The 14,165-nt window shown below is 39.3% G+C and overlaps 1 long non-coding RNA gene across 1 annotated transcript; it reads right to left on the bottom strand.

Annotated features, from left to right (window-relative positions):
* Positions 1 to 3,353: 3,353 nt before the first annotated feature.
* Positions 3,354 to 3,817, bottom strand: LOC106090951 (uncharacterized). The gene is made up of 2 exons (XR_001221920.2): positions 3,779 to 3,817; positions 3,354 to 3,715 (listed from the first exon to the last, which is right to left on the bottom strand). It is a non-coding gene; the product is annotated as an uncharacterized LOC106090951 (long non-coding RNA).
* Between the last annotated feature and the right edge of the window lie 10,348 nt (positions 3,818 to 14,165).

Here is a 14,165-nt window from a genome sequence, read left to right as displayed (position 1 = left end):
CTGAACCTTTATGAGAGATTGAATTTTTTTGGGAACAATGTCGGTGCTCAGACGAGAAGACAAATTTAGAGATTGGATTATATGGGAGCCATATCAGATTATGGACCGATAGACACCATACTTGGCATAGATGTTGAAGATCGTACGACAGTCGAAAATTTCAGCATAATCGGTTTAGAATTGCGCTCTCTAGGGGCTAAATAAATACAACTGGAAGATCGGCTTATATGGGAGTTATATCAGGTTATAGACCGATTCAGACGATACTTGGCACAGATGTTGAAGGTCGTAGGAGAAGTCATTGTCGAAAATTAAATTCAAATTGGTTGATTATTGCGCCCTTTAAGGGATCAAGAAATCCTATCGATGGATCGGTTTATATGGGGGCTATGCGTCAAGACCCCATAAAGTATATATATTCTTGATTGTCATGACATTTTAGGTCGATCTAGTCATGTCCGCTATCTTTCGTAGGAGTAAAGCTAGGCGCTTGAAATTTTGCACAAATACTTCTTATCAGTGTAGGTCGGTTGGGATTGTTAAGTGGCCAAATCAGTCCATGTTTTGATATAGCTGCCATATATATCGATCATGGGTTTTGACTTCTAGAGACTCTAGAGGGCGCAACTATTATCCAATTTTGCTGTGGTGTTTTGGTATCACTTCCGACAAATGTGCTAAGTATGGTTCAAATCGGTTCACAAGCTGATATAGCTGCCATATAAACCGATCTCTCGCATAGAGTTCTTGAGCATCTAGAGGGCGCAATTCTTATCTGATTTGGTTGAAATTTTGCACATATCGTTGAAGAATGACTTCTAACAACTGTACCAAGGTCTAAATCAGTCCATATCCTGATATAGCTGTCATATAAACCGATCTTGGGTTTTGACTTCTTGAGCCTCTAGAGGCAGCAATTATTTTCCAATTTGGCTGAAATGTTGCACGTGGTGTTATGGCTTCCAACAATTGTGCAAAGTTTAACTCAAATCGGTTCATAACCTGATATAACTGCTAAATAAACCGATCTCCCGATTAGACTTCTTGAGCTTTTAGTGGGCGCAATTCTTATCCGATTTGGTGTAATTTTTCACATATCGTTGAAGAATGACTTCTAACAACTGTACCAAGTATGGTCTAACTCAGTCAATACCCTTATATAGCTGCCATATAAACCGATCTTGGGTCTTGACTTCTTGAGCCTCTAGAGGCCGCAATTATTATCCGATTTGACTGAAATGTTGCACGTGGTGTTATGGCTTCCAACAATTGTGCTAACTATGGCTCAAATCGGTTTGCAGCCTAATATAGCTGCCATATAAACCGATCTCCCGATTAGATTTCTGGAGCTTCTAGAAAGCACAATTCTTATCCGATTTGGCTGAAATTTTGCACATATCGTTTTGGTATGACATGCAACAGCTGAAACAATATGGTCTAAGTAAGTCCATGTTTTGATAAAGCGATATCCCAATTTGACACTTTGAGCCATTGGAGAGCGCAATTTTTACTCGATTTGCCTGAAATTTTTGAGGTGGTATTTTTCTATAACTTCTAACAGCCATGACAAGTACGGTCCATATCGGTCAATAACTTGATGTATCTCATATATATACTAAAAAAGTCATTCAGAGAATTTGGCAAATGCGACACATGGTGGAGGGCAGGGACGTAGCCAGGTTTTTTATTGTATTTTGGGGGTGGAGGGCCCAAAAAATTCTTAGGAGTGAGATTTCTGAAATTTATTTTAGTGTCTTGTTGCATGTCCTATGGTAAAGAAATAAATTTATGGCGATAATCCAGCAGGAGCTATTTTATGTCGATGTAATTAAATCCACCTTTCTTCGCCAAATAGTTGTAAAATATTAAAAAATTATTTCTTTTGGCTTAGGAAATAAAAAAGTTGTTTTATGTAGTGTCGCAAAATGCATTGAGCAGGCACAAAAAAATTTTATTGAAATTTTGACTTTATAAAATAATTTCAAGGTAGGCTGGGCAAAAAATTGTCTTTATAAAACTTTTCACTAAAATATAGTCTTTAGAAAATAATCATTAAATTGTAGGCTTTAGAATATTTTTTTATTGAAATATTGTCTTTAGGAAAAATAGTAATGAAATTTTGTCTTAAAGAAAATAATTTTGATTTTTTACTTAAGAAAAATAATTTGAAGGTGGTCCTGGTCTGATCAAAATTCTGTTTTACTAAAATGTTGTCATTTTAAAAAGTTTTACTAAAATTTTGTGTTTAGTATAAATTTAATTGTATTTTTTCAATAGGCAAAATCATTTTGTGGGGGCTCGGGCCCAAGGACCCCCCTGACTACGTCCCTGATGGAGGGTACATAAGATTCGATCCGGCCGAACTTAGCACGCTTTAATTTGTTTAACCTGTACTTTTCTAATGACTATAGCTAAATGCGATATTTTGTGAAATTCTACACATAGACCCCTACACTCAAAAAATTGGAACCTCACCACTAGTTAAAATTAACTAACTTTGGGAAATATTAAACTCCCTATGGCGCTAAAGAATTATGTGCTCAATAATATCATAACAGTTGCGAAATTGTTTTTACATACTATTAGTGCACTTTTTACTTCGCAATGGTAAGATTTGAACTAACGAGCATTGAAACTGAAAGGTAACATTATTGAAAATAATCGCTATTTCCGAACTCTTCAAACCATCTAAACGAAGATTAGCGGACACATCTTAATTACATAACCAAGTTCCTCCTGTCTCCCACCCACGCTATCAATTGCTCAGCTGTTTTGAAGGGGACAAATTTAATATGAAACATTGCAATTATAAACATTTATGACATAGAGCATGTGTTTCTGTTCCTCAATACAAAGGTCCCGAGTTTGAGTATCGATTCCGCGCGTCTGTGGAGATCCAAACGGAGTTATAAAATATATTTTTGGAGTTGGCAATGCCACAGTCAGCTAATTCAATTTTAGTTCAAAAATTACTAACAGTTATTAAATAATGCTTACTTCCGAGTTATTATGAGCTCACGAAACACAAATTGTTAACATTTTAGTTATATATATTGAACTAAAATTCCAAATTTCTTGAGTAGTTCATCCAGTAATAAGTTTCAGTAGTGCGATTCTCTAAATCCTTACCGACATAATTAACGATATATGTCGGAAAGTAACGATATTTGTCGGTAAGCTCAATGATAAAGCCTCTCCTTTTTATAACCGAATCCGATTGGTGCGCCGCAGTGCGACACCTCTTTAGGGAGAAGTTTAATATATCTTCTATGCATGGCATAGTGACTCACAAATGTCCATCACCAGGGTAGGTGTACAAAAATTAGGAGGCTCGAAAAAAGAATAGGACCATATTCGCAATGGGTATGAAAGGGTCATTGTACTTCAATTTATTACTCAACCAATTTATTTTTAAAAAATGATTCAAAAAAGATAACGACATTTTTGTTGACCTTCCGGGTCACTGAGGCATTATCTGGGGCTCTGGAATGCAAGGTGGCCTTGTGCCTTGTGATCGAGATCGATTTTGCTAGCCCTGGGGTTGAGAAACCATGACTTCGGATTGCTGATATAACCTCTATACTGATTATGCAACGACAGGTTGCGTCGCGTTGGACGCAGGGAGAGACACACTTATGCAGGATGCCCGATGCCCCTAGATGTATTATGAGGGCAAAGTACAGCCCTGGAGTTGTTCTTGGGCATCGATTTTTTCCTGAAATGATGAAAAATGTATGAAGAAGAAAAAAAAAACCATTAAAATATTATTCATGCTTACGCCAACTTCATATTGAAAATGAAAATAAATCAGTTGACATTTCTTCTTTTTATCGATATTCGTCGGTAAGTACAAAACTCCATGCTACTTCTCTCAACGAACGCCTCCCTAAGTGGTGGATTGGGGAAACCCCATCAGATATGACGGGTACCGCAGAAATAAATTATGCGGGGCGAACCAACAAGTTAGCACAAGCAGGGGGTGTCCCGCTTGCACGGATACCAATGCGATCACGATGGGTTCGTCCAATAGGGTCGGCAGCGAATGAATCAAAGGAAATGGCCAACGGTGGCGCTCGCAGATCTTCAGAAGATTCACTATCGATATAGCTCACAAGACGGTCGCTGGCAACTCAAGCACTAGGCACCGATGCGATGGTCCAAGCCACCATCCATCTAAAAACAAAATTACGATGACAGAACCATCAACAAGAAATAAGGGAACTGCCAACCCCCCGATGACGACCTAGGGATTGAGAATGCGGTTTATGATTGGAACATGAAACGTCAGAACTCTCTCAGAAGCATCGATACTTTACAGGAGTCCAGATCGAGATGTCAAACTACAACCTAGACATCCTCGATTAAAATGAAGTACGATGGCCAAAATGCGGAACTATGGATCTTTAAGGTGGCTACCTCTTCATTTTTTCAGTCAATAAATCCACCGAACAAATGGGTTCGGTATTTTACTGTCGCCGAAAGCAAAGCGAGCTATTCTATCATACAATGTTATATCTGAACGCATCATGACGGCAAGTTTAAATTCAAAATTCAGCAAAATATCCATTGAAACAAAGGATCAATTCTATTCCCAACTCTACACGCTATGACACGCATGTCATAGTAGACATTAAAACTATTATGGAAGATTTTAATGCCATGGTGGGCAATAACAACAATAATCTACAATCAATCATGGGAATGTAAGGACTTGGCGATACCAGGAATGACAATGGTGATAGAATGGTTAATTTCTGCGCCCGATACCGACTCTTTATTGAAGGCACAAAATTCCCCTATAAAAATATACACAAATATACCAGATGGAAACACCCATAATCAAATCGACCACGTACTTATCAGCAAACTCTTTCTGGGTTCGCTAATGTATGTATGTGAAAACTCGACGAGGAGCCGACATCGATAGTGACCACATGCTCTTAGTAGCCACTCTACGTCTATGTCCAGCAGTCGGGAAAAGGACTCAAACAAAAAGCACAAAGTTGAGCCTCTTAAACCCGAAAGACCCCGAAACAGCGCGCGAATACAAGACAACATTAACGGTGAAGCTGCAAACTAACACCCATGCATGGGCGAACATAAAAGCAACATGTATGGAGACGGCCACCTCTATCATATGCATTGCTCGACGATCCCAAAAACCATGGATAAGCAACGAAACTATAGAGAAAATAAAAGACCGGAAACGTCTACGCAAAGCTTTGCTGTGGCCAAAATCAAGTGTAACTTAAATCGCGGCCAGGACTGAATATCGGGCCTCCTCCTTGCTGGTCAAGCGCCTGGACCGCAGAGATAAGCGAATATATTATAATATGCTGGCAGAGCAAGACGAAAATGCAGCTAATATTAGAAATATGTGTGGGGTCCACGAGTCAGTAAAACAAATGAACGGCAACAATATAAGCCCAACGCCAATAATAAAAGATGAAGATGGTTCGGAATAAACAACACTCGAAAAGCAATTTGAGCGATGGCGCTGTTTCTTCAGCTCCGAAGAAACAGCAACCGAGGATGTAAGCTCCGCCCTTCTTAATCCCCCTGTGCATCTAAACCTACGAAGTGATATATCTAAGGCCCAACCCACCTGCGAAGGTCCACGAGTCAGTAAAACAAATGAACGGCAACAATATAAGCCCAACGCCAATAATAAAAGATGAAGATGGTTCGGAATAAACAACACTCGAAAAGCAATTTGAGCGATGGCGCTGTTTCTTCAGCTCCGAAGAAACAGCAACCGAGGATGTAAGCTCCGCCCTTCTTAATCCCCCTGTGCATCTAAACCTACGAAGTGATATATCTAAGGCCCAACCCACCTGCGAAGAAATTGAGGCCGTTCAGGTCTCACTCAAAAACGGCAAATCAGCCGACCCTGATAGTATACCTGGTGAACTGTTGCGGTATGTGCAAAGCCCATAGCTCAAGCGATGACCCCAATAATCGGGGAGGCCTGGGGAACAAACGCTGTCCCCACGGAATAGAACAAGGGGACCATGGTCACAATCCCAAAGGATGGTGGCCTCACCCAGTGTAAGAACTGGAGGGCAAGTTTAGAGATACAGTGGCATCTCACATAATACAAAAGTCAGGGTCTTCAAAAGGAGTGTGAAATCTATTTTTTTATATGGTCGTACAATTTGGAGCTTGACAGAAGCGACTACTCGTTAAGTCGAAGTTTTCATAAACCGTTGCCTACGACAAATATTTCGAGTTTTCTGGCCAAACCGTATTTCAAGTGAAAAATTGCAAGTAAGAACAAACAACAAGAGAAAACGGACTTGATTGGGTAATATCCTATGCCGACCGCGCGATGATATAGGGGGAAAATGTCCCAGGCTGGAACCCGCAAGGACAGCGAGGAAGGTGACGCCCGAAAAACACATGAATCCGATGTATCAAAAGAGAGTTGGAATCAACCTATATGTCGTGGAATCAAGCCAAGGCTTTAGGCAACGATAGATCTCGATGGAGAGAGCTTGTTGATCACATGAACTAATGTGTATTATGTAATCAACTCATATTAACGATAAGCATTTTTCTAAGTGTAAATACGTATTTTTATACCCTCCACCATAAGATGGGGGGTATACTAATTTCGTCATTCTGTTTGTAACTAATCGAAATATTCGTCTGAGACCCCATAAAGTATATATATTCTTGATCGTTGCGACATTTTATGTCGATCTAGCCATGTCCGTCCGTCTGTCTGTCGAAAGCACGCTAACTTCCGAAGGAGTAAAGCTAGCCGCTTGAAATTTTGCACAAATACTTCTTATTAGTGTAGGTCGGTTGGTATTGTAAATGGGCCATATCGGTCCATGTTTTGATATAGCTGCCATATAAACCGATCTTGGGTCTTGACTTCTTGAGACTCTCGAGAGTGCGCAATTCTTATCCGATTGGAATGAAATTTTGCACGACGTGTTTTGTTATGATATGCCAAGTACGGTTCAAATCGGTTCATAACCTGATATAGCTGCCATATAAAACGATCTTGGGTCTTGACTTCTTGAGCCTCTAGCGTGCGCAATTCTTATCCGATCAGAATGAAATTTTGCACGACGCGTTTTGTTATGATATCCAACAACTGTGCCAAGTATGGTTCAAATCGGTTCATAACCTGATATAGCTGCCATATAAACCGATCTTGGGTCTTGACTTCTTGAGCCTCTAGAGTGCGTAATTCTTATCCGATTGAAATGAAATTTTGCATGAGGTGTTTTGTTGTTATATCCAACAATTGTGCCAAGTATGGTTCAGATCGGTCCATTACCTGATATAGCTGCAATATAAACCGATCTTGGGTCTTGACTTCTTGAGCCTCTAGAGGGCGCAATTCTTATCCGATTGAAATGAAATTTTGCACGACGTGTTTTGTTATTATATCCAACAACTGTGCCAAGTATGGTTCAAATCGGTCCATAACCTGATATAGCTGTCATATATACCGATCTTGGGTCTTGACTTCTTGAGCCTCTAGAGGGCACAATTCTTATCCGATTTGAATGATTTTTTGCTCGAAGTATTTCGTCATGATATCCAACAACTGTGCCAAGTATGGTTGAAATCGGTCCATAACCTGATATAGCTGTCATATAAACAGATCTGGGGATTTGACTTCTTGAGCTTCTAGAGTGCGCAATTCCTATCCGATTTGGCTGAAATTTTGCATGACGTATTTTATTTTTACTTTCAACAACTGTGTCAAATAAGGTTCAAATCGGTTCATAATCTGATATAGCTGTCATATAAACCGATCTGGAATCTTGACTTCTTGACCCATAGAGGTCGCAATTATTATCCGATATGCCTGAAATTTTGTACGACGGATCCTCTCATGACCATCAAAAAACGTGTTTATTATGTTCTGAATCGGTCTATAGCCCGATACAGATCCCATATAAATCGTTCTCTCTATTTTACTTCGTGAGCCCCAATGGGCGCAATTCTTATACGAATTGCCTGAAATTTTACACAGGTCTCCAACATATAATTTAATTGTGGTCCGAACCGGACCATATTTTGATATCGTTTTAATAGCAGAGCAACTCTTTTCTTATATCCTTTTTTGCCTAAGAAGAGATGCCGGGAAAACAACTCGACAAATGCGATCCATGGTGGAGGGTATATAAGATTCGGCCCGGCCGAACTTAGCACGCTTTTAGTTGTTCAATTTCACTCAGGTCGATCAAGATTTGGATATAGCTGCCATATAGACCGATATCTCGATTTCTTGGCCCCAAAAAAGGCGCATTTATAATCCGATTTAACTGAAATTTGACACATTGACTTATGTGAGGCTTTTCGACATCCATATTGTATATGGTTCAGATCGGTTTATTTTTAGATATAGCTAAAAGGATCAACATTCTGTTTTACATAATTGAACAATGACTTGTACTTATTAGTATTTGGTCCAAATTGGATCATATTTCGATATAACTACTATGGGACATAAGGCATACAATTTTCGCTGGATTTTGATGAAAGGTGGTTTACATATATACCCGAGGTGGTGGGTATCCAAAGTTCGGCCCGGCCGAACTTAACGCCTTTTTACTTGTTTTTTCTGCAAACATACCTATTAAAACTAACCTTTGATTATTTCATTTAACACCAAAGCTACCCAAAAGTTGTTCATCGTATTTCATGCTTTATTTCGTACACACACTGAATTTGAGTGTGTCATTCTGTTATTGTGTTAAGCAGACATCTCTCCTCGCACATTATCAATGCAAACAACAGCAACAATTCATTCACCTACATTAACGTTATCACAAACACGGCCACGATTACAATGTAGGCGAAGAGCGAATTCGATTCAACTGTGGCCCATGTGTTAAACAAGATGCATTTACATTCATCTGTTGTTGATGGTAAACAAAAGAAACGAGTTTTGTTGACGTATGTCTTTATTTCTGAAAAGATTTTAATGAATAAAACAATGTCAAGATTAATATACATACATTTCCCAATACATAGGTAATACAATCTTTATTAAATGCAGACGTCCATATCGTTAAACAAATTTGTATAGAGAAAATTAAACTGGTCCTAAAATAAGCCACGAAAATTGCATTTTTGGGTTAATCTTGTTGTTCTTGTGTTTCATTCCTTCTCTTTTTTGTTGCATTGCCACAAAAACCCGAAAAAGTCAAACCACCACAATATCATGTTTCATTTTAATGCAATGCCGATGAACCCCCATGCCTGACTTCTCCATATGATATTGAGACAAGACACGTGACAGTGTTGAGGTGATTTTAATACCACAAGTTCAAGTCCAAACATAAAACAGATATGTATGTAATACATAATGAAATTCCTTTAAAGATAGGGTGACAATTTGTGGAATGATCGAACACTTGTAGCCTAAAAATCATTGGAATGAAAAACTTAAAATGCTTATATGTCCTTAAACGGTAACAATACAAGATATATAACTTAAAATGATCATATGTCCTTACACGGTAACAACGCAAGACAAATAACTTAAAATGCTCATATGTCCTTTAAATTTAAATCACAACTGCTGAATAGTCATCGGCTAGATCTATCTCATTGTGGGTACAGCGTATTTTGTTTCTGCTGCTTTTCTTCAGTTTCCGATATCCTTTAGCCCCTTCTTCAAAACCAAGATCGCGCGGCTTTAATTTCTTACTTGGCATAACCTTCTGTAATATTTAAGAAATAAATCGTATACTTTAGTTATTGATTTTCTATCGGTCATTTATCTTAAAAGAGAAACATTACGTCAATGCGAAAAACTCATATTCTATGTACTGCAGACATCTCTTTTTCAGGCCGAAAATGGGCACATTCGGTATGCTCCTGACAGAACCAAACGGTAAACTTAAAAGAAGTTTCTATACTGTCACGCTGGGTGAGATAGTAGACCTGGCAAACTGTCGATAATCGCACCATTCGATATTTCTAGTAATAAGAATCGATACTATCGTTAATTTCCCATTACCTACATTTTAAAGGAAAATGATAAGTAAAATCAGTAGATCGATTAATATTATTTATTAATACACAGACCGAATAGAACCAAATTTAATAAAGTCAGTTCGAAATCATGAGAGAAATCATTGTACACAATTTTAGCCCAATTGGATGAAAATTATTCCGTCTATAGGCGCAATGTGTCTTATAGGACACATTCAGTGTCAGATCGCTTATATTTGTTAAACTTTGGAAAAAATTTAACTTTGCCGATAGTATCGATATGAAAAATAGCAATCGATATTGAGACAAAAAATATCGATAGTGCCAGCGATATTTTGCCAGCTCTATGAGATAGCAACTAAACAAAGTGAAAAGATCTAGCCGCACCCAAGTGTATCCATTCCCATTTCTGCTGCCTATAGTTGAGATACCATTGCGGTTTGGCATTCAGATACCAGCTGTCTCCATGGGATTATCAAGCCTTATAACTACGATGTCGGCACGTTGTTCAGCAACATGTGCGACATTATTCCCCTGCACGTTGGCCTATAGTATTCTTAGCATGTCTACTGTATGCCTTCTTTAGGTAGGTGATCCGTTGGACCTTTTCCGCTATGCGAGCACTCTTTCAATTTGTATCCACTCTTGCAGCATTTACTGCGTAGTCCCATTCCTTTTCTATCGGTTCCCTTGCATTCCCACAGTATATGTCCTACTCCAAAACACCTAAAGCAGCGTTTCTTCTCATCCCGATATTTCAGACGATAATTCGATCCAATCACGTGCCTGCTAGTCTTCAGCAACTAATTGACACAGCTAGCTGACAGAGAGGCGAAGGCCTTTCTCTGCTATCTAGTATTCTTGGCATGCCTGTTGTGCTCCTCCTTTACATCTTCCTGAGTCAGGTGAGTGATGTGTCGTATCTCTTCTGCTGTGCGAGCATATACAGCATTTCAGAGTGTTAGTGCACTCCTTCAACTTGTGTTCACTCTTGCGCATTTAATGCATAGTCTCATCCCTTTTCTATCGGTTCCCTTGTATTCTCACTGTAGATGTCCTGCTCCAAAACACCAAGCAGCGTTTCTTCTCATCCCGATAATTGAGCCGACAATTCGTTAATTCAATTCCTTCTCCGCTCTGAACTAAGTGCTAAGTAATTTTTTGGTTTCAGACATCAGTAAAGCCTCGTACCGACTTCGATAGGTTAGGTAAGAGTGGCAGTCCTTTACAGACTCACTTAGACAATTTTAATCGACTACCGGGGCACCAGTTTTAGTTAAACTTTTTTATTTGGTAATTAAACTTTTTTATTTGGCATGCAAAGCGTTGTTTTGGTAGTGAACAGTTGTATGTTAACATCAATGTTAGTATATGTCTGTCAACCAAAGTAAAAACAAATTTTTTGATAACTTGCAAAGCCTTTTTTTGAGAAATTTAAAAGGATTTAATAACACACAAATGGATGCGGATACCAGCTACCAGGTGAATGTAGCCATTAGAGACTACATTGCACCTGAAGATTGAACTCCCGCGGCAAACCAGAGCATTTCTGGCCTAATTGCGTTTCGGCAGATGCAGCTGCGTCAACACCTACAGAGCTAGGATTAATGCCAATGTGCGGGTTGTGTGTCCTGATTGTGACCTGGGACCATACGAAACCCGCCATATGTAATTTTTTTCTCCGATCTCAGGCCGAAGTTGAAGTGGAAGTCACGGCAAGCATGCTCAACCGCTAACCAGTAACTCCGACTCCGCAGCCCTGAGGCTGACAGCCCCTCCTATGGTTCAAAAAAGCTCTTTGCATCTTCAAACCAGTCTCAACTTCGCATAGTTCGTCGCTAGAGCCTTTAGCGACGACTGACTCTCCACTCCCGCATTGACATTATCTCCAATGCCTTCAGGACCACCGAAACGCTGTAGACGTCCAAAAGCCTATATGATTCCTTGTTTAACGGAATACAGAAGTCCTTGGGGAGGGCGAGGCACCTCCATCTCCGAGTTCCCTTTTCGGGAAAATGACATCTCCACCGTTAACAAGGACGGACATCCTGCCTAGATCGGCACTGGGCAATGGGTTTGGCATTGAACACAGAAAGGCAGAGCTGGTGTTTTTCACTGGGTGAAGGAAGTATGGCGAATTCAGAGGACCGATCTTGGAAGGAGTGAGCCACTCTCTCGGTAGACTAAATGGGCATAATTTGTGACCATATATATAATTGGAGAATTAACGTTAAGGATAGAGTTAAACGGAGGCTGAGTGCGCTCTAATCATGGCACAACTCAATAATCCTGGCTATTGGAAACATGGACCAGGGGCGGTCCAGTGGATGCACACTTCTTTGGTTTGGTTGAGGTCTGCTGAGCTATGGATACCCACCACCATGGATTTATTTATTATCCTATTTTATTATAAACCTACTATATCTAAATAAATGTCCTCATATAGGCTGCTTTTGAACAAATTCGGTTCAGGTGCGGAGAAGCCATATACATGTCATAGTTTTAAATTTCAGGGAAATCAGGTTATAAATGAGGACTTATGGCATATGCAAATATGGTCTGATATAGACCATACCGGATGGCTTAGTGCAACTCCATACTCCAAATTTATAACAAACCATGCTATGATCTTGAACAAATTTGGTTCGGCCAAAGGGGAAATTTAGTCACTTTTCTAAATTTCAGCAAAATAGGGAAATACGGCTTTTTATGAGAATAAGACCTTAACTCGGCATATCGGGCTATATTGCAGCTATATCTAATAGCTAGTCCAATCTGGACCATATTTAGTGCGGACAACGAAAGGACTACACCTAACCACTGTCTCAATTTAAGGCAAAATCGCGTAATAAATGGTGCTTTTAGGGCCTTTAAACCCTAATTCAGCAAATCATATATAAACTATGTCCTAACATGTACCAACGTGAACCATATTCGGTTTGGATGTGGACGGTCATAAGAAAACTCACTGTTTCAAATGTTATCGAAACCGGGGATAAATGGGCTTTAGACCCTTAATAGGCCGATTGGTCTATAAGCCAACTATATCTAAAAACAGTCCGATCTGTACTAAGTTTTAAATTTCAATAAAATCAAGTGGTACGCGCGCCTGTTATTGGCTTAAGATCCTAAATCCGAAGCTCGGTCTATATGGCAGCTATATCTTATTGTTACCCGATATGGGCCATATTCCGTTCAGTTATCGAGGAACTTAGTGCAACTCGTAATCTCAAATTTCAGCGAAATCGGACAACAGGGAGATCGTCCTACATGGCAGCTATATCTAAATATAGTTCGATTTTGCTCATTCAAGAACTTAACCTGCGTATAGGCAAAATGCGAAACAGTGCTAAACTTTATCTCAATTTTTGAATGCCATAGCGTGATTACAACAGACGGAAGGACAGACACACGGGCATCGTTAAATCGTCGTATTATCCAGAATATACATGTATACTATATGTATATGATATATTGCAGAAGGAATGTTTAAAAGAATATACCCCCTAATCCTATGGTGTCGGATATAAAAATCCATGGAGTTTGTTGATCCTTTTTATACCCTCCACCATAGTATGGGGGTGTACTACTTTCGTCATTCTGTTTGTAACTCCTCGAAATATTCGTATACGATCCCATAAAGTTATATATATACTTTACATATAACTTGATCTATACTGGATCGTCAATTCATTTTAAGTCGATCTAGCCATGTCCGTCCGTCTGTCTGTCGAGAGCACGTTAACTTTCGAAGGAGTTAAGCTAGCTGCTTGAAATTTTGCACAAATATTTCTTATTAGTGTAGGTCAGTTGGGATTGTAAATGGGCCATATCGGTTCATGTTTTCATATAGCTGCCATATAAACCGAACTTGACTTCTTGAGCCACTAGAAGACGTAATTTTTATCCGATTTGACTGAAATTTTGCATGACGTGTTTTGTTATGATTTTCAACAGCTGTGCTATGGTTCAAATCGGTCCATAACCTGGTATAGCTGCCATATAAACCCATCTGTGGTCTTCACTTCTTGAGCCACTAGAGGGCGCAATCATTATCCGATTCAGCTGAAATTTTGCATGAAGTGTTTTGTTATGGCTTTCAACAAATGTGGTAAGTATGGTTCCAATCGGTCCATAACCTGATAAAGATGCCATACAAACCGATCTGGGATCTTGACTTCTTGAGCCTCTAAAGGGCG

Source organism: Stomoxys calcitrans, chromosome 1 (genome assembly GCF_963082655.1).
Source record: "Stomoxys calcitrans chromosome 1, idStoCalc2.1, whole genome shotgun sequence".
NCBI classification, from domain to species: domain Eukaryota; kingdom Metazoa; phylum Arthropoda; class Insecta; order Diptera; family Muscidae; genus Stomoxys; species Stomoxys calcitrans.
The sequence above is the reverse complement of the archived record's forward strand: the minus strand, read 5'-3'. Positions and strand labels throughout refer to the sequence as shown.